Source organism: Condylostylus longicornis, unplaced genomic scaffold (genome assembly GCF_029603195.1).
Source record: "Condylostylus longicornis isolate FDR11 unplaced genomic scaffold, ASM2960319v2 ptg000026l, whole genome shotgun sequence".
Lineage (NCBI taxonomy): Eukaryota > Metazoa > Arthropoda > Insecta > Diptera > Dolichopodidae > Condylostylus > Condylostylus longicornis.
The window spans coordinates 4449440-4471123 of NW_026577995.1; positions in this window are offsets into that span (position 1 = coordinate 4449440).

Genomic DNA, 21684 nt, shown 5'->3' on the forward strand with positions numbered 1-21684 from the left:
AATATTATAAATAAAAAAAAAATAGACTAAAAGGATCTCCCCTAATATTCTTAAATACGTTATATTATATTTGAGTATATAAATGTACGTGTGTGTATATGTATATTATAGAAATTAATATTGTGTATAGAAAGTAAAGTGTTTTGAACAAAAATGATATGCACCGAAAAGAAAAATAATAAAGGAGTCAAAGAAATTTATAAAAAAAAAACCTTATAAATTTTCTTTGTTTTTTCTATAAAGAACAAACAAAAAAAAAATTCCAATCTGCACTCATATACATATATATCTATTTTGTATATATTTACATAGATACCAAATATAAATCCAAGTATGTACATACCATCAGGCTGTCGCCAATAAACTTAATTGCCGCCAAGTCGTCTTGAAGTCAGGAGGTGTTTTGTATTTGTATAATATTATAAAAGAATTGACAAAATTTTGTCAGTAAAAATTTTAATAATAATATGAATTTTATATAAACACATACATATATTATGTATAACTTAGAAACATACACAGTATACATACTTAAATTATCATTTATGTTTATTAAGTACATAAAAGTAAAAAATATAAAAATTACTGTAAAATTCTATATAAATTAGCCAACAAAATAAATGTCAAAAACATTAAAATATAAAATCGAAAACAATAAAAAAATATGGAATATTGGACGAGTTTGCATAAAAAACCTTTAATAAATTAATAATAAAAAAGAAAAAAAAGACATAAAACTTAAAAAGGAATCATAAATTACTCAAATAATTTGGAAAATTTGCGGGCTTTTACAAAGTATATTTTCATATTTGAAGAGTATATAATAAGTTGGTATGGGTGTGAATATTATTATACGAGTACATACGTAATGTAAGTATGTGTGGTTATTGAAATTTGTTAATGCAAGTAAATGCCATAAAAAATCCAATTAATAGATTTGAAATAGATTACACATTATTTTTTTTGGAAACTTAAAAAGATTAAACGGAAAAATAAATATAAAAAAATTTCACCGAAAAAAATGAGATCGAACTGTTGTCAACCTTTTCAATGACATATGAATTTGACAAGTTTGGGTATAAAGGTATCAAATTTTTCTAAAAGCTAAACGAAAAATTTTTGCTGTCAACTGGCTTAACCAAAGGATATTCGTACGAACTACATATGAGGCGCTCAGTGACCTAATGATATTTCGAGTAAATTGAAATTGAATGTTAAATAACTAATTTTGAAGAAAATTTTGTAAAAGGCAAAAACCAACTGATGTCAAAATCGAGTGAAAAGAGTATTTAAATTGAACATAATAATACTCCTTTCTGGAAAATTTTTGGATAGGTCACTAATGCGCTGAGCACCTCATATATAAAATTTGAACAAATGTAAAATAAGAACGCGGTTATAATTGTTATATTATTATTGTATTAAAAATGAGTTCCAAGCTGGTCTGTCAAGTTCAAAGAATAAATACATTTTCAATCCCTCAAAAATAATAACGAAGTTCTGTTAAAAAATTTATGTTCTATAAATGCATATATATGGGATTATACAATTAATTAGATTGAAATGTATGTATATGTCATTCATATGTTATTTATTCAAATTTTTGAATATCGAGATTTCGTATTTGAAAATTTTCATATTAAATAGCATTTAGAAAGAGATTAAAAGCATTTTATTGCAATAAAACCAAGCAATTAAGAATTTTATGAAAGATTAGATTTCTAATTCTTAAACTGACAAGGTATAGGATGAGGTAAATTGTAAAAATGGGGATAAAAATTAAAATAAAAAAACGGTTTTATAACAAAAAACTAAGTCCTTGTATTTTTATGTTTCTGAAATTTAAAATATAATCCTGATTTTCGACTGACGAACTTCGAATTTTGGTGTCCGAAAATCATTGTTGCACAATTTGTAAACATACCAAAGGGAGCAAAATAAATTTACAACATTAAAATATTAACCAACAACAACAATATTTGTGAGAAAAAAAATTTCAACGATAATAATTGTGTTCTTCTGCAGTTTCAAATAAAATGGAAGGCATATAATACGTCGTCGTTCAAACTTCAATAAGCATAAAAAGGTGCAACTTGAATAGAACTAAACAACATTATATAAAAATAATTTATTGTTGCTTTGTTTTTTTTTATATTTTGTCTTAATATTCTAACAACTTGGAAAAGTCGAGACAAATTGTAGACCGTATATTGAAAATTGGGGTGAAAAACTAAAAGACATCATTTATTAATTGGGCGAATACAAAAATATCATAGACATATTAGATTTTAATTTTTAAATTCACATAAATAATTCATGCATGCATATATGTATGTACTATATATCGAAAGATAAATATGTACATACAAATGTCACATATATATATACGTTATACTTGTTATACATACAAATAAAACACATTAATATAAAAATTATTTGTCTTATTTCGTGCAGGGTTGATTTCTGACTATTGGTTATTTGTCTTTATATTGTATGAGGGAAATTAGTTGTCGCGACAATAATTGAGGGCGCCGTTTTCATTAAAATACTGTTTCTGTTTTTTTTTTGTTTTATTATTTCAAAATAATCTTATTTTTCTAATTTTGTTAAGTATGTTTACATATTTTATTTCCTTTTGAAAGAAATTTTATTTTTATTTCTTTTATTATCTTCAATATTTTTAAAAATTTTCATATTAACGTTAAAATGTAAAATGCACTTAAACATTTGCACGTAAAATGCAACCAAAACAGGAGTTATTCTTCTATATGACTTGGCCCATGTGATACAATCACTAAAAACACTAGCATATTTTAAACTTCTTTAAACTAAAGTTGAAAGTTACTAATTTTGTTGAACACAATTTCCAGCTTCTTATTGTGGAAACTTGATCATTTTAATATATCACCAAATCTAGTAAATTTTTATCAGAAAAAATAATTTATATTATGTTAAGAAAAGAACGGAACTTTAAATTATAATCGTAAAATGGGAATAATCGTAAAATTTGAAAGCTTGCTAAATGTATTCAATAATTTCCGTTCTTTCAACACTTTCAAACGTTCCACACTTTCTTAATAAATCACAAAAGTGCTAGTGTACAATTTAGCTAAATTCACCATTAAGATTAGCAATCGCGTACGCGGCAATACCGTCACCGTAATTCCATCAGACTAAGTTTTATTAAATATGAGTGAGTCACTGTATGGTTTCAAGCGAACTACAATGTGAAAAAACAAGGTGGAAAATAATTAAGTTTTTTGATGACATATTTTCTGCACGTAGAAATCCGTATAGAAAACGACAAAAACAGGTTTACGTTTAATCTTCTAGATAGCCTTAAAACGTAGACGTAAAATTATATTAGTCTACCTTAACGCAGGCTAATACAAATTTGAATGTAATTTAATATGAAACTGTGAAAAAGAAAATCACAGAATTTGAGCCTCTGCATTTATGCTATTTGAACTACTTTAAAAACATTGCGAACTTTAATCGTTGCAGAATCTGCAAAATCAATATCTCATTTATCAATATAATGCTTAGATATATACATAGTAGTTACGGAAAATTCAACTACCTTTTTATTCTTTCCGTCCGACGCTTAAATCATTTTCCAAAAAACTTTTATCATCCCGATGCAAAGAAGTCATTCCAATAACGCTGTCACAAAACGGATGTTGTTATGTACATAGTATTTTACAAATTAATAGGCTTATTATGTTTGATTAATTCGTCAAGAAACTCGGCGAATGTGACAGTTTTGTATTATGTATAGCGAATTCTCCAGATTTCTTTGCAAATTCATCAAAAAAATCTTACGTATTAAAATATGATGTAGTACAAAGAATTTTATTGTGATAGTTTACTTGAAATTATTTACGGTACTGCGCTAAATAGTAACAAAACTCGACAAGTCGGTAAATTCGCTATACGTAATAACAATATAAAAAAAACATACAGTGGCGCTAGTCATCAAAACCAACCATTTGCAAATAATAGAGCATACTCCTGAAACACAATGAAAAAATTTTTTCATTGTATAGCAATACTTTCATTGGCAAATATTACAGGGTAAATTTTTCGTATATAAAGGAGCATGTGAGTAAAACAAATATTTTTCTTTTCTATTTTTTGATATGTATTAAGTGAATATATATACATATGTATATATATAATACGTCAGCGTGTGTATGGTGACAATATATATAACTACACTTAACATTGCATGTACAGCGCTATCTTTTGAGTTTTTTATGTATGATACAAAATTTTTCTTTTTGATATTGTAAGCACCTGTTGATATTGCAAATTGCAAGTGTTTGCCGGAATTTCATTTTTTTTTTCCTTTTATTTTTTTTTTTTGCTATAAAACCTTTATACTCTCTACAGTTTGTCCATGTTTTTCTCTGTAACAAGGAGGACAAAACGAAAATAAAAAAAAATAACATTGTTATGAAGAAAATTAAAAAAAAAGTTTTGGTTGAGTTTGATATTATAAATATGTATGTATATACATATATACATACATATAAACGTGTGTAAATGTCCTGTATGTTTTTAATGTGTTTTTATCCTTTGATTAAAACATCTGTTGTAGGGGAGATTGTTTTTATGATAGAAAACAAAAAATGTGGGTTAAAAAAAAATTTCCCTTTTTTTATGTTTTGTTGGATTTTTTAATTGTGCTGTTGTTCTGTTATGTGTAATAAAGTTGTTAAGAATAGAGGGGTTAATTAAATGCTGGAATGTCTTAAGTTTTTATAACGTATCATTTTAATCGTAATTTGAGGAAATCATATGAGCATTAAAGGGAAAATTGCAAAAAAAATTCTGTGAAGATATAGAAATTTCAAGAAATGCTACAAAAATTATGCGTTAAACGCAAATTTTTCACTCTTAAATATAAGAAAGAGAAAATTGCTTATAATTACACGGGATTGAATTTGACATATTAGGTTTGGTGCTCAACTCAACTTCAATATGACTATATTTTGTATTGATCTTTGTATGATCGCTTTAATTAATTCTATGTAATTTTTTTTTTAATTTTTCTCAGTTTTTTTTTAAATTAGACAGTTTTTAATTAATTTCAATTTCTAATTTAAAATTAATTTTAGATTTAACCTACGAGGTGAATTTTTTTAACATATTCGTCGAGGTGGTAGCAACTTTTACAACTCTACAGTGTTTAGTGCACGATAACAAAATGAACACTGAGTAAGAGAGCAAACAATAGTTTGCAAGCACGAAAGATATGAAAGTGTAAGAGAACAATATAAGGGATTAATTAAATAAAGAAAAACCGGAAGGTTTTAAATTTACTACCACCTAGTCAGTTGAAGGTTAAAACCTTCAAATGTTATACAGACGTACGCTTGCAAGTACATATAAATATGTTTGAACGTTGTTTTAAAATTTATTACAATGCAGCATTATCGGGTTGTGTCGAATATTAGTTTAAACCTTGCTTGTTATTAATTTTTAAAATTCTTATTTTAATTTCATATAAATTTGATTAGCTTATAATTTAGTAAGCTTCATTCAGGTGCTAACTTATAACTTAACCATCGGATATTTTTAAATTTTATAATTTTGGTATCTAAGTAAAAATTTTGAATTTGATATTGAATTCAACATTTTTATAATAAGAAGTTTTTAATTTTTTGCAAATCCATATACTCTTTAAAAATGAGAAAATTATTATAGAAGTAACAGCCCTCTTTCGCATAACATGATTTTTTTTTCTCAAGATTTTTCTGCAAAATTTGCAATCAGACACAACAGAACTTTGTAATTTAAGCAAATTATCATTAAATAAATTTTGTTAAAATTATTTGTTTTCGAAAAATTGTCATCATTGGTAAATGTAAAATTTGAATTACACTCCAAAATGAAGTGTTCTACAAAATAGGTTTTTAACTTGTCCATTTCAAATGAAAAATTCTATTCCATCAGACTATAGATTTCGGACGTTTCCCATATATAGATCTTAACGTCTTAAAATTCTATTTTCATTTTGATTATTTTGGCCACCTGTTCATATTTCTCATAAGCTTTACTCTAGTGTAGCAATTGTAAAAATAGAAGGGTAGATAAACTGTCCGGCCTATTGTTTACTTTAATAATTTGTATGTCAAATAATTTGTCACTATATAAATTAATTATTTAAATTTGAATTTTAGGAATGAAATTTTAAAAATATACAAGCACAATTATAGGATATGGGTTTTATAGTTCTACTATAATTTTCATTAAATTTTATTTCATTTATAATAAAATTTCAAAATATAAAATTAAAAAAACAAAATTAAAACTTACCTTTTTTAGCATCATTTATTGGAAGCATTTATATATGTATTTATATGTGTGTGTATGTTAATATAAAAAATGTGGAAAAAACACGTTATTTATAGCAAAGCGCACTTATTTTATCACTGCCTTATTAAATTTTTAAAATAATTTTCTTAAACTACATATATAGCGTATAATTAATTAAATTATTAAAAATATTTTTGATTTACAAATCACAACTTTTGTTTGTCAAACATTAAAAATTAAAATATTTACAACATTATACTTTTTATCTGTTATACACGTTTATTTCTTATCTCTTATCAAAAAATTTGAGAAATAGAGTATGCACTTGCAAATTTACATTATTTAACTGTTATTCTCTTTTTTAATTTTATTGTTATTAATAGAGTTAGTTCCTGTCATTTATATTAATTTTTGGATTTAAGAGCACTTCTGTTTTTTTTTATTATTTTTATTAATTTACAACATTAATCCTTTCAATCCTTCATTCTCTTGTTCATTATCCTTATATGTTATACTTTATTATTATTTGTATTACTATTATAATATAAGAAATTACCAAAGGTATAGCGAAGAATATACAAAGTAATTTTAAAATATTTTTACAAAAAAAAAATTTTTCCGTTATAACTTAACCGTTATACTGACTTTTAACAGACTGAAAATGATCCTTATGATTCTTGCACTTATATATATAGAAAAATTTATTATTTAGCTTAAAAAATTCTTATTAAAAACTTTTCAATATACTTTTATAACAAATTTTTTTTTTGGTACATACATACATACATAAATATATTGTATATATATGTATATATATATGTGTGTACCATATGATGATAATATTTTAGTAGTTAGTATCCTTTATAGTATCCTTTATAATTTCATATGCACATACATATGTACAATATTTTTTCTTTTAAAATTATAAAAGACAAAAAAAAAAAGAAATAATATTGGAAGTATGACAATAATAAAAAGTGATATACAATATGATTATTGTTCGATATACAAACATACATATGTACATGTGAATATATGGAGGATGAGGATGAGAATAACATTCAAATTTACTATAATGGAAAAGAAAAATATCTAGTGTTACTATGACAATACGCGCGATATTTTATTTTTTTTTGTTCTTTTATACACGTACATAAATATAATATTGTTTTTCTTCAACAATATTCAATATAATTTGTATACTTATTCCTCTTTTTCCTCATATATGAAAAATTTTGTACTGAAAAAGATTTGGTGGCAGTGTGGCGGGCGACATCATATACGTCTGGGCTTTTCAAAATATAAGAAAAAAGAAAAAATTTTAGTATATAAGAGTTTATTGAAAAAAACTAAAATATTCTCTCTCTCTCTCTCTATCTACTTTAATAGCAAATAACTGTATATTTTCTTTTTGTCTTTTGTTTGTTATTATGTATTTTGTGTCATATTATTAGTGTTGGTCCAAACAAACATCATCATTATAACATCATAATAATAGCCAAAAATTAAAAAAAAAAAAAAAACAATATAAAAAATAACATCAAAAAATAACGATAACCTATGGATGTGCGATGAAACCAACAAACTTAATGTTTGTTTAAAATGCATGAAAATAATCGAATATTTGTTTCTATACATACATACATACATACATATATTTTCTATGTATGAATGTGTTTGTGTGTGAATATTTTACTTAAAAAATAAAAATTCATTTATGATTTCGCACCATTTTTCTATTAAACATTAATTTTTATGTTATGCTTTTCTTTTTGTTTAAGGAAATTACTTAAATATATATATGTACGTATGTGTGTATATCATCCGTTTATTCATATAAGGATCGTAGTGTACAACACAATGATAGAATTTATACTTTCATAAAAATAATGCTGTTATATTTTGAATATTATGTGGACAAAAATCAAATCTTGTTGGCAAATAAATCGAAATTAAATTAATCTCTATGTTAAATACAATATACAATTAAAATTTTTGAGTTTCTCTGGATGTTCTTTAACAATAATTAATAGAGCTCAATATAATTTAGGTTCGCTTCAGTTTACATATGTCCGTTATTTCTAAAATTAAGTTTTACTGCTGTTGTAGAAATAGAAAATTATTATACGATCTTGACAAATTATCAACATAATATTTAATGTTGCATTATGTCGCAAATATTATATTTGAATTAAGAAAAATTTGGAAAAAAAAATAAGATAACATTTTTTTAAGTTTACAAAAAACAGCAAACATTTTTGTTTCCGTTCTCTGTTTCTATGTATAATTTGATGTTAGCAGTAGCAGATATGCAGTAATTCGTTCAATCAGTAATAGATATGCAGTGACGGATGACTGGTATACTACGAGGAAAAGATATACTATGAATGATATCTAATAAAGAAGAGCCACGAATTATCAACACAAATATCTATGATCAAAGCTGAAAATCTTTTGACCAAGAAATGTTAATAACAAACACCTCTGGGCAAAATATAATACAAGAGTGAAAACATATATGTTCTTATTCATATATGTTTAGGAATATTCTTTGAAGGCCATAGAAAATAGATTATCAAAAGTCAAAAAACTGTCAAATTGGACCAACTTTTGCAAACGTCTTTCAAAGTTTACTGTATTTAAAATAAAAAAAATACTGCAAAAATATAATTAAAGCATAATGAAAGGAGCATCAGTTTTGTAAACGGAAGTATCAAAATCCAAATCAATTGATTCTCTGTCACTTGCTGTTAATCTTAATAGCTAAATCTTATACAATATTCTATTGTACTTAATTAATTGTATAATAAAATATTTAAAATAAATTAGAATTTCTTTTTTAAGAAGAGTAAATTCATAACAAAAAAATTTTTGTCTATTGCGTTGTTTTTTATTTTTATGTTCGATTTCGGACTATATAGAAAATAGTATTGCCGCGTCATAATATAAAAACAATTATATAGAATAAGAATAAAAATAAAAAACGACAATTCTAAAATTATTCTAATTTGTCAAATACTTACTTGCTTTTCAAGAAATTTTTATATTCCAAAATTTAATTATAATTGAAAAATAAAGAAGTAAAAACGACAGCACTGATCATTACTATAAATTCCTAATAAGCAAATTTATAATAGTGCACAAATACATATAAAAACCTCATATAACCAAACCTCAACACACACGTACAAGTTCTTAAATTCTTGTTTTCCTTTTTTTTTTGAATTAATTTCAACTTTCATTCTATTTTATTCAATTGTCATTTTTAGTTTCAAAAGTGTATTTGTGTTGTTTGCTCTACTTTTCAAAAAAGTTAAATTACACATTTGGTTGTAAAAATATGGAAAACTTTTTAAGAAAGCTTTTATAATTCATTCAAGAAAAATTATAAATTTTTATTTTTATATTTATGTATGTTAAAAGATATACATACACACATATTTATATTTATTATATAGTGTATACATGAATAAATGTCATAAAAAGGAACGACTGTTGAATGAAAAAGGACTTTTGGTAGAAAAATATTATTTTGCATATATTTGGGAGTTTTTTTTTCTTTTCTTTGCTTTATTTTTCTTTCTGTTTTTGTTTTTCTTACTCTCTTTTTTTGTTTTTTTTTTTTTTTTTTTGTCATAGTTTTGAATAATTTTATTATGCTTGGGATAGTATGAAGACGCCAAAATATTTGATGATATTTTGGCGCCTTTTTTAATTGCATTATACGTGCATTTCAATCGTGCGTATGTGTGTATATATAACTTTAACTTAGAAGTGAGATGGCAATAATAAATCATAGCTGATAAAATATTATGTTTTATTTGTCAATTCTTTTGTTTTTCTTTTCTCCCCAATTATACAATGGCTGCGATGTTGTTAATTAATTTATTTTTTTGTTTTTTTTTTTTTAAGTAATTCCATTTAAATATTTTATTGTTAAAAATAAATAATATAAAGGCATATTCTTCCGATTATTACTTGAGAATATTAGACGTCAAAAAAAAGAATAGTAAATTAAGTTTTAGTTGAAAAAATTAGAGAACTAATTTTAGTCATCAGTTTTTTGGCTTACATTTTTAAAAAAATTAACACGTCGTTTGCAAAGCGCCCTAAAACAATTACACAAATTTCAAAATTATTTAAATTTTTGGTCAAAAAGTTTATTATCGAAAGTATTATCGAAAGTAAAAAAAAATTTGATAGGTGACTTTGAAATACACCTCGTTTATAGTGCAGCTTGAGTACTTGACTTAAAATGAAGTGGAAACTCATGCTGCGTCTTTACTATGTCAGCTTGAAAATTTCAAGTCAAGTAAGCAAAATTTTTTGATTTACTTGAGTGGAGCCGGTTTCAAGTCAAGTGACGTTTATTGGGATATAAAATAGGCTTCAAGTATGGTCATTTATTGTGAATATAGTAAACTAACTGCATATGAACTTAAAAAATTCTTAAATAACTAATTAAGAATTCTGTATTAAGGTCCTCATTATGTTCAAGGTCTTTAGTGTCACTATAAGGGGCTTAAAGATTAAATATCAATTTTTCGGCAAGTTGTAATTTTTAAAACTACAAACGAACAAAAACTACACAAACTGCATAAAGTGTCTGAAAGCGATTTTGAACTAAGTAAAATCACTGCTGACAACAGTCAAATTAAAAATTGTTCACGTCGTTTAATTTTAAACGCTAGTTTTTAGTAGAATAAATATTTTCATGTTAGAAATTTTCCAGTATTTCGTGCCATGTTAACGTATCGTAAAATTTAATAAAAATTCAATTAATTTTTCGAACTGCAAGATTTCTATAAACGCTAAGAGCTATGGATTAAGAGCTAGTTATAAAAATTAAAGTTTATCTTAATTTTCTTAATAAGACGTTATCTAATATGGTCATTATGTTAGTTTTGCTAAAATTTTGTTCCCAACCTAAAAGTATGCAATGAGAGGAGATATTAAGAGAAAAGTCTAAATAAGGCACTGCTTTTCTTTTGCGAATTAGAATTTTCAAACAACTTAAAAAAATTAAATTAAGTACAAAACTTTCTTCACGTTTGTCAATCAAAATTGTTAAGAATCTAAAACTAAAATGTACTAAACATTTTCCAATTTTTTATACTCTTTAATTTTAATTATAAGATTATTTCAATTTATTTTTCAACTTGCTTTTGCTTCCATAAACATTTTTAAATTTTTTTCAAATCATATACATACATAGGTTTTTGATAGTTACCGCTGAAGTCCTGAAATCTATTATATTATGCCAGTTTGACGCCCAGTTTCTCTATACATTAGTTTAGTCTGATTTTATTGTTTAAAATTATTTCTGTTTATTATGAATTTATGATTATAATTTTAATAACTTCTTTACTATTTTCTTAAAAGCAAACAAATACAATATCGTCAACAAAGCGAAATAGTATGATCGGTGTGGAATTGTTCCACAAAAATTATAAGAATTATTTTACTAGCTTTTGGTATTGAAAAGAAAAATTGTCATTAAAAAAAAATTAGAAATATTTGAAATTGTTGCAATTTGGAATCCGAGCTTTTATTATTTATTTGTTTCAACCACTAATTATTACACTAAATAGGGGAATGTTTTTGGTAATAACAATTTGAAGTAACTCTGCATTTGATGCTTAAAATTTTATAAGACAAATAAATTTCAACTTAATTTTTTTTATTGCTAAAATCTAAAATTATCAAACGAATTATAATATACATACATATGTACATAAATTACGAAAATATTTTTTTTTTAAAATGTGAAAATAACAATTAGTTTATCATATGTCAGATTATATATAGGGTATCCCAAAATTCAAGCAAGATTTGAGTTTTGCGCCGAGAAACAACTCAATTACTACATGAATAATTTCCTGGTCAAATAATTTCCCGTTTTAGTAATCAGAAAGCGGCCTGCCCGGATCATACGATTTAACGCTGTTGGATTTTTTTCTTTGTGATTTTTTGAAGCTTAAAGTTTATGTTAACAAGCCCATGACCATCCACGCCTTGAAGAAGGAAATTAAGTGCAGTATCAACGAAATTCAGCCACATTTATGCAAAACAATCATGGAAAATTTCAACAAAAGAGTGCGTATGTGCTATAGCAAAGTCGTGGAAGCCATTTACCTGATATGCTACTCTATACTGTATACTATATGAATCATAAAAAAATTTACAAATTTTAATTATAAACCTATGTTTCCTATCTAAATTGCTTCTTGCGTGAATATACAAATACAATTATATTATGGAAGTTCATAAAATTATGTTCATACAATTAACGTATGTGTAGACGAATATGTTCAATAAAATTAATTTTTGAATCAGCATCCAAATCACGTCAACAATGAAAAAAAAAAAACATCCAAATTCCTAAAGTGTTGCAGTATAACACTGTCGCATCGAAAAAATTTCACATATTATTGAATCTGAATTATAACATTACTCAAAATTTATAGCATTACTCCAGTACGTTATTTGTAAAAGAACGCAATTTTTTAAAATGAGTACTTTAATTGCATATGACTGTCATTTGCAATTGAAAATGATTGACATGATTGTTAAAATGACGACATCCTGAGAAAATACCTACTACTTCCATCGTAAAATTGCATATTTGAAGGATTACCCAAATAAAAACCAAAATTATGTATGTATAGCAATACTTCATCTTCTTTAAAATTTGGAAAACTCAACAAAAAAAAAAGAAAAAACAGAAACCGTTATATATTTGGCGACAAGTATTTTCTTTATTATACATATACATACATATACAAATAAAAAATCAAGACTAAAATTAAAAAGTTGAATAAAGGCACCAACCAACCAACCAATAAAAAACAAAAAAAAAACAAAAACTTTTAAAGAAAAATTTTTACTTTATAATCACACATTTTGCCTATTTTCAAATTCAATCCGTTATTTTGTAATTTATCAATTCCTTAAAAAGGGAGAAAAACAAAAAAACAAAAACAACAAAAAGTCTTCCTTTTTTCATATTTCAATTTTTTTTTTCCAGCTTTCATAATTATTTTTCTTAAATATCACAATTACATTTACTTGATATTTGGGCGAAAAAACAAAAAATCAAAACATAAATGAAAAAAAATTTTTTTTCTTATTTTTATGTTTTTTATTTTGCATGTTCTTCCATAGCCTTCCATACAAAATATTCAACAATTTTAAATACAATATCCTTTTCTTTTTGCGGAAAAGGATACACACAAACACACTGTCGTCAGTGGAAGTGGTTTGTTGCATTAAACAAACAAAAATATCTTCTAAACTTTCTTGAAATGAAAAAAAAAAAAAACAAAAAAAAAATCTTCAAAAGAAAATTTCATCAAATTTAGAATTCACTTTTTTCTCACCCTATAACAAATATACATACATACATGTGTACACACAAAGTGTTTTTATAAGAAAATTCTTAAATAGAAGAAAAAAACAAAAAAAAATTCAAAATCAAAACTACATCAGCGCCAACGGATTTCAATGAGATTTCTTTCTGTTTTTTAAAAAAAAATTCAAATATAATTGCAATACAAACAAACATACTTCGTATTCTAATATTTTGTATACATACATGTATACATATATTACAACATTAAGATAAATCTATTTTAATACACAATATTATTTACTACTCTATATTTTTTTTTTTTGGTATCCAATCGTCATAATAATATTCTTATATAGTTTACATACATCAATAACTGAAAATACATTAATACATACATATATACACATATAAAATTTCTAAAAATACATATATGTAAGTTTGTACCTATATCAAAAAAAAAAAGAATACAAATAAGATGAAAAAAAAAAAAAATTTTTTTTTTTTCAGTGGAAAAGGACGACTGTCTCTTTAGTAACGTCTGGTCGACAATACTGGATCATTTGGCGGCAAGAACACAGGCACCCAATTTTCTTCATCATCAATGAGGAATTAAGGAGCCGCGCCAAAAAAAATATAATAATAATATCGTTTTTTACTCATACACACATTCACATGCACATCATCCATACGTACGTACATATATAAAAATTTTTTAACTGATTATTTTTCTTTAAGAAAAAATAACCAATACAGCGCATAAACGAACGAATAATAATCATAAAATTATTGTGGAAAAAAAAAACACGCACAAACAACAACAAAAAAAAACAAACAAATAATAATAATAATTATTATTATTTTTATTTAAAAAAAAAAAATTGCCAAACTAAGAGACGGTTTTCCTCTAAAAAAAAAAAAACAAAAAGAAAATAAAAAAAAACTGAGAAACAAAGTAAAATTACTTGTACAAACTAAAATTTAAAATTCAAAACAACAAAAAAAAAAAAACGAAGAACAAAAAATATAGAAAAAATAAGTAAAAATAAACCGTTATTAAATATCCTGCCTGATATTTTATTTTTTCCATTTTTTTTTTCTTCTTCTTTTATCTGTTTTCTCTTCGGTTATTAAATATTATTGCATTGTAAAGAATTTCATGTCATTTCACTCTCGCGTTATCGAATTTCGCATTCGAATAATTATGTTTCAACAATAATTTGGTATTTTCCTAATTAATAATTAAATATTATATTGTGCAAAATAGATACTTAAGGTGTTGCCAATTTTCATTAGTTAAATAACATATCATATAAACAATGGTACCTATATATAGTGTTTATGTAAAACTTGAACAATACCATTAATACATAAGGTCTCTTCGTAAACGCAATATGTTGCAACATACGAGTATATATTGAGAAATGCTTTATATTTTATGTTCTTAAACAAATGTTGCTAATCTAGTATGTCTGTAAAATATAGTACTATTAAAGTTTGGAGTTCTAACAAATATCTGCTGTGGCAGCATGTTTTTGTAGTTTGCTGCAAAAAAGCATTCAATTTTTTTTTTGGTAGAACTACAAAAAATATTGTGTCAAATAGGCAGCATGACATTTTTTCTGTTTTTACAGTCTATTAGTACAGACGTCTATTTTGCTATTTATTAGTAGAGAACTCCATTAGCAGAATAAAAAAAACTTTTTGAATTTTTTGTGGCAGCGCTGCTTTGGTGTTTCTTTTGCATCACAGTTTTAACTAATTAAGATCTCTCGCAATCAGAAAGGTTAACGCTAATTCAACCATTGCAGTAGACTGCTTTTGCACATAACTTTTACGTTTAACAGCTAGTTGATAATGCTTTATGTTTTTTTTTTAAGAATTTATTAAAATTTTATTAAATTTTCAAAATTTTTATTTAAAAGTCCAAGTTCTACACTTATGTAGATACTTGTTAATTTAAAAAAAAAAAATTAAATTTATTTTAAAATTTCAAATTTTATAATACAAATCTAAGAAATCAGTTGCTCAAATCAATAAGCCTGTTTTATAAAATTTTTTTCAACAATTTTTATTTTATTTATTTGTTTACAGAGAATTCAATTAATTTTCATACTGAGACTAGCATTAAGGTCGATAAATTTAAAAATAAAAAGTATAATAAACAGTGGAAAGAAATTTAAAATAAAAAAATAAAAATTGAAACCAAAAAATCCAAAACCAAGTTATACGAGTACCATTTATATCTAGGCTCATTGAACAGTGTTTTTTTTTTTCAATTTATGTCCAATTTTTATTTCTCGTATTTACTGATCACATTTTATCTGAACAGCATTATTACTACAGCTGCCACTATTAGCCGAATACTGAATACTGAATCCAAAAAGACCTATTACTTCCAACTTTATTCTAGCTAATAGTTTCATTAAAAAAAAAGTTGCAGGATTTAATAACTATTTTATTTCAAGAAGAGAATATTGGAGAAATGTGAATAGTCATACTATGGAAATAAAATGATCTGTAAATAATTTTCGATATTTCAGAAGATTTTCAATAATGAAAAAAAGAAGTACGTTATTTCCAATGTAGACATTCATAATAGCATAGTGCGGAATTTTACAATAGATTTATCAATATTTCATTCTATTGATTAAAGTAGAAATTGATAATCGAAAATTTAGACGAGATTTTCGATAACTCAGGTAAGCACTTAAAACCTTAAGTTAAATTTTTTCAATCTTTTTCTTAAATACTTTCAAATCTGTAGAAACTGAATATGTATTTTACTTGCAGATTTATAACATACTCAAGTAATTCTACAATATTAGTTATGCTCGTTTTTTAATTTATATTTTTATAGTAACTTTAAAATAAAAACTTAAAAACTCTTTTACAGCGGGCTTTTTCGATAATTCAGTTCTGTACTGAAAGATTACGGACTGCTTTTTACGCATATTTACAAACTCTTACAATCTGAATGACATATCTTTGCATGTCTGAAATGTCTATAATTTTTTTTAACAAGCTTTTTTTTTTGTTGTTTGCAAATTGTCAATTTTATAAAAATAAAAAAAGAAAGATGTCTGAAGAACAAAAAAAATTTCTAAGCAAATATGTTACTGATCAGATAATTGATCTACTTAATGAAAAAATTGAAAAAAGTAATACGAGTATACGTTTTTATCTGGAAAATATAAGAAGACGAAAGCATTTGTTACTAACATACATTAAAAAATACGAAAAGAACCTTGTACCTAAGGTACCCAATTACTTAGAAACAATCAATTTGATGCCGGATACCATATTTTTTGAACATTTCAGGATGGAGCGCGATTGTTTTGTAGTAAGTTTGTTTCATCATCAAGTCTGGCTTGTATCAACATTTTTATTTTACATTTATCCCAAAATTTTTCATTTTCTAGCTCTCTATGAAAGAAAAACATAAATTATTAAATGTACAAAACAAAAATTGCATAAATTTACCCCATTAATTCTTCAATACCCGACATTTTTCTATTTTACTAATTTTCACTTTTATTGCAGTATTAAAAAAAAATCTTTAAAATTGCCTAAGAACTTAAAGCTCAATCGTATTTTCGAACGAGCTTTTTTTGCACGAGAACATTATCGAACATGCTACTTTTACAGATTTTGCAGATTCGATTTATCGAACGTGCTTTACATTCAGAACTAAGTTAGAACTGAATTATCGAAAAAGCCCAGCCTTAAGCACTACCGTCATTTTTAAACACACTATATTTGCAGATTTTGTAATTTCAATTTATCAAACATTTTTAATATTAAGACCTAAGTTAAAATTGAATAATCGAAAATTCTCAAACTTATCAAACTGTTAAGAATAATAAAAAATGTGAAATGAAAACATTCTTAATATTACCGTTCCATTAATTTTCTCTTCAAAAACATTTCCAATTACAAACATATTTTGTTTAATTTTATATGAATTTAATTTCTTTAAATCAAAATCTCGATTATCATATTCATCAATCTTTTAATTGATATGTGAACGTAGCCTCAATATTATTCAGAATTCAATAATTTGAAAAATCTTTAATGAATAAATATTTAAAGTCTCATTTAGAAAAAAATTTTCAAATTTTTTTTTAAATTTTTAAAATCTGCATAAAATTTTATTCTTACTGCTGAAAAATAATTGCAAAAAAAAAAAAAAATAAATAAAATAAAAACCTTATATTTAGTCTAACAAATTCTTTTTTTTTTTTTTTAATATTTATTTTTTTTTTTTTTGTTTTTTTTTTCTCATTTTTTTTTTTTTTGCCTTTAATAAAATGAAATTTTTAATTTATGTATATATTTAAAAATTACATAAATATAGATATATATATTATATATATATGTGTGTGTGTGTATATATATTTATTTATAAATTGATATACTATGTACATATATATATTATGTTATATTAGAATTGCCTGATTCACTCATTTAAAAAAAAAAAATATTAAGATATCATTTTTTTTTAACAAATTTTCTTTGATATCCCAAAAAAAAATTTAATCTTGTGTTTTCAACTTTTTCATACTTTCAATTTTTTAATTATATTTTTTTATTTATATACATATATTATTTATGTATATATATGTATTTGTTTCCTTTTTACTAATTTTACAAAAGTCTTACGTCATATTACAAACACAGAAGACTTTTAAAAAAAAAATTAAATTTTTTAATTTATGAAAAAATTTATATATGAAATGTTTTTTTTTTTTCTTTTTTAATTATAAAAAATATTTTTTATTATTTTTTTTTTCCTTTTTTTGTGTAAATTTTATATTTTCTCCCGTTATTTTTATATTAGCATTTTAAAAAGTACGCCATAATATTGGTATAACAAATGTTCTCCATTTATTTTTAATATTTAAAAAAAAAATTAAAAAAAAAAAAAATAAAGGTGTCCCTTATATTTAATTTTTATTTGTTTTTTAATTTATTATATATATATAAAGGTGTGTGTGTGTGTGATTACAGAAATTTTTTTATTTAATTTAAAAATTTTTTTTAAATAAGAAGAAAGAAAATAACTAAATAGCTTATAATAATTAATTTAAATTTCATTTTTTTTCCTCTTTTTCGTTTTATTTTTTTTTTTACATCACTATTATTAAGATTTTTTTTTATTTAATTAATAAACTATTCAGGATTTTTTGAACAAATATTCATCCTTTCAAAGTTTTTTTTTTTTTTATTTTTCTTTACATATTTTGTTTTTTTTTTCGTTTTTTTTTTTTAAAGAAATAAGCATAGCTATATTTTTTAATTATTATACACATTATCTATATTATTATATATAAATTAAAATACATAGATGTGTGAATATTTTTCATAATAAATTTCATAATTACAATAATTAATATTTTTATAATACATAATAATAATAATAATAATAATAATAGTTATAATAATTATATAAGCACATTTATTTACTATTTTTTTGTTTATTATTTTTGTTTTCTTTGCTATTCTAAATTTTTATTACTTTTCTAAATAATAAAAGAATTTTAAATAAAAAATGTGTTTGAAAAAACTTAATGTTTATTATTTTTAGATAATTTTTGTTTTATATTTTTTTTTTTATTTTTTTGTTTTGTTTTGTTTAGAATGAATTTATTTAATTTATTTTTACCCATTTTCTCTTTCTTTTTCCATTTTGCAATAATATTAATTTTTATTTTTTATTTTTGGTTTTTATAATTAAAAAAAAGAAAAAAAAAAACATTTCTTATATAATTTCTGTTCTCAAATTAAAAAAATTAATTTTTTTACAGTTATATTTTTAATAAAATTTTTTTTATGTTTTTGTTTGATGTTGACACTTTTCTCTCTTTTTTTTTTTTTAATAATTATTATACAAAAAATATATGAATATTATTATTATTGTATATAAGTATTTTTATGTATGTATATATATATATGTGTGTGTGTATATATAAAAATGGTATTTTCAAACATATCGTCGGTTTTGTGTTTTTTGTGTTTAATCCTTTTTTTTTTTTTTTGTTACACACCTTTTACTTTTGTTTCTTTGTTTTTTTTTTTTTCTTAAATATTTTTTTTTAAATCATAATCGTCGTTTTCTAATTAAATTAATTTTGTTTTTATTACGTATAACACACCCATATTCTGTTGGTTGAATCACTTCATATTATTATGGGTTATTATTGAAAAATTTTTTTGAATTTTTTCAGAATAAAATCAAATTTGAAATTTAAAATTCTATAATGAAAACTGAAAATAATTTTCAATAATTTCTCATAATGTTAAGTGATGCAATCTAATAGAATATGAATGATAATATTAAATGTAAATGGGCTGAATAACAAATTTTTGTAAAAATTTATAAAAATAGTAAATTTAAAAAAAAAAATATTAATGCAATTGTAATAAAAATTTCATTTCAATCTATAAGTATGCTTATTACAAAAAATGAAAATAAAAACTATATGAAACAAAATTACAAAATACGAATTTAAAAAAAAAAAATTAAAGTGTCGCAAAAAAAAAATTTACATGATTTAAATATTAAAAATTAAATTAATTTATTGCTAAAAATATTAAATAAAGAGTAACATAAATTGCATAATTATATTAAAAAAAAAAAAAATAATAAATTCTAGTTCTTCTTATTATAAATTTGTAAATTTTAATTTAAAATAGAAAATATACTATATTTATGCTTTATTAAATAAAAAAATATTACTATGATTTTAAATTCAAAATTATTTTAATTTATTTAGTGATTATAGAATTTTTGAAAAGAGTTTTAGGAATTCAGGGTATTTATTTTTTTGCTTTTTCTTCTACTTGATTAACCTGCCACCCCCCTCCCCCTTTCAAAATAATAAAAAATTTTTTAAGTACACAATTGTTGTACAAAATATCCTGGAAAAATTTAAAAGTTCTATATTAAAATTTTAATTTTTTAAAAGCATTATTGATTAGATTTTGTTAAATATTTTTGATTTTATAATTAAATTAAGAAAATAGAAATATTGTTTTTTTTTTTTTCAAATTTTATATTCAGGCCATTTGCATTATATACGTATGTGTATGTATGTATATATATACATAATATTTCATTTTGTTTTTTCTTACTAATTTTTTTTTTGCTTATTTTTTTTTTATTCTAATTTTGAAGCATTAATACAATTTATCTAGGTAGAATTTTAAAAAATATTTTTTTTTTTTTTTTGATTTATTTATTTTAAATTTTTAATAATATAATTTTGAAAAATAAAAAAAAAGAGCAAAGAATTAAGGATGAAAGAAAGAAATGAAAGACATTTTGTAAATATTAAAAATAGTGTGAAGTTTTTTCCAATTTTCTGTATTTACTACTAGCAAAAAATATTAGTATATTTTTTATTTTTGCAAACACACTTGTGCTAAAAAAATTTTTTTATATTTTTTTTTTTTTTGCTTTTTTGTTTTTTGTATTTTAAATTTATTTATTTACTTTTTTATTAATAAAAAAACAAAATTCCTTCATTAGTGCGTCTATATAGAGATTTATGAAATATGAATTTTGACTTTTTTTTTGTTTTTGTTTGTTTTAAATAGTAAATTTTTTAAAATTTTTTTTTTAAATATTATTTTCATATAATGAATTTTATAAAAATCTTTTTGAATATTTCATTTTCTGTTGAAGCAATTATTGTTGAAAAATTTAAGTGAGGTGTAATTAATTATTTTATAATATACAAGAACATTTATATTGAATTTTTGAAATTATAAAATTCTGCTGATTATATTATAAACGCTTAAAATGTTTTTTAAAAGAAATATAGAATTTTTATATGTCACTTAGAAATTAAAAATAAATCCTATTAATTTTTTTTTTTTGAAAAAAGGTGCATTTATATTTATGTGACAAGATGAAACAATAATATCTATATCACATAAATTATATTTATGTGAATTTAATATTTATAATATGCATGTACACACTATTAATGTAGTTCGAATTTAGCCTGGTA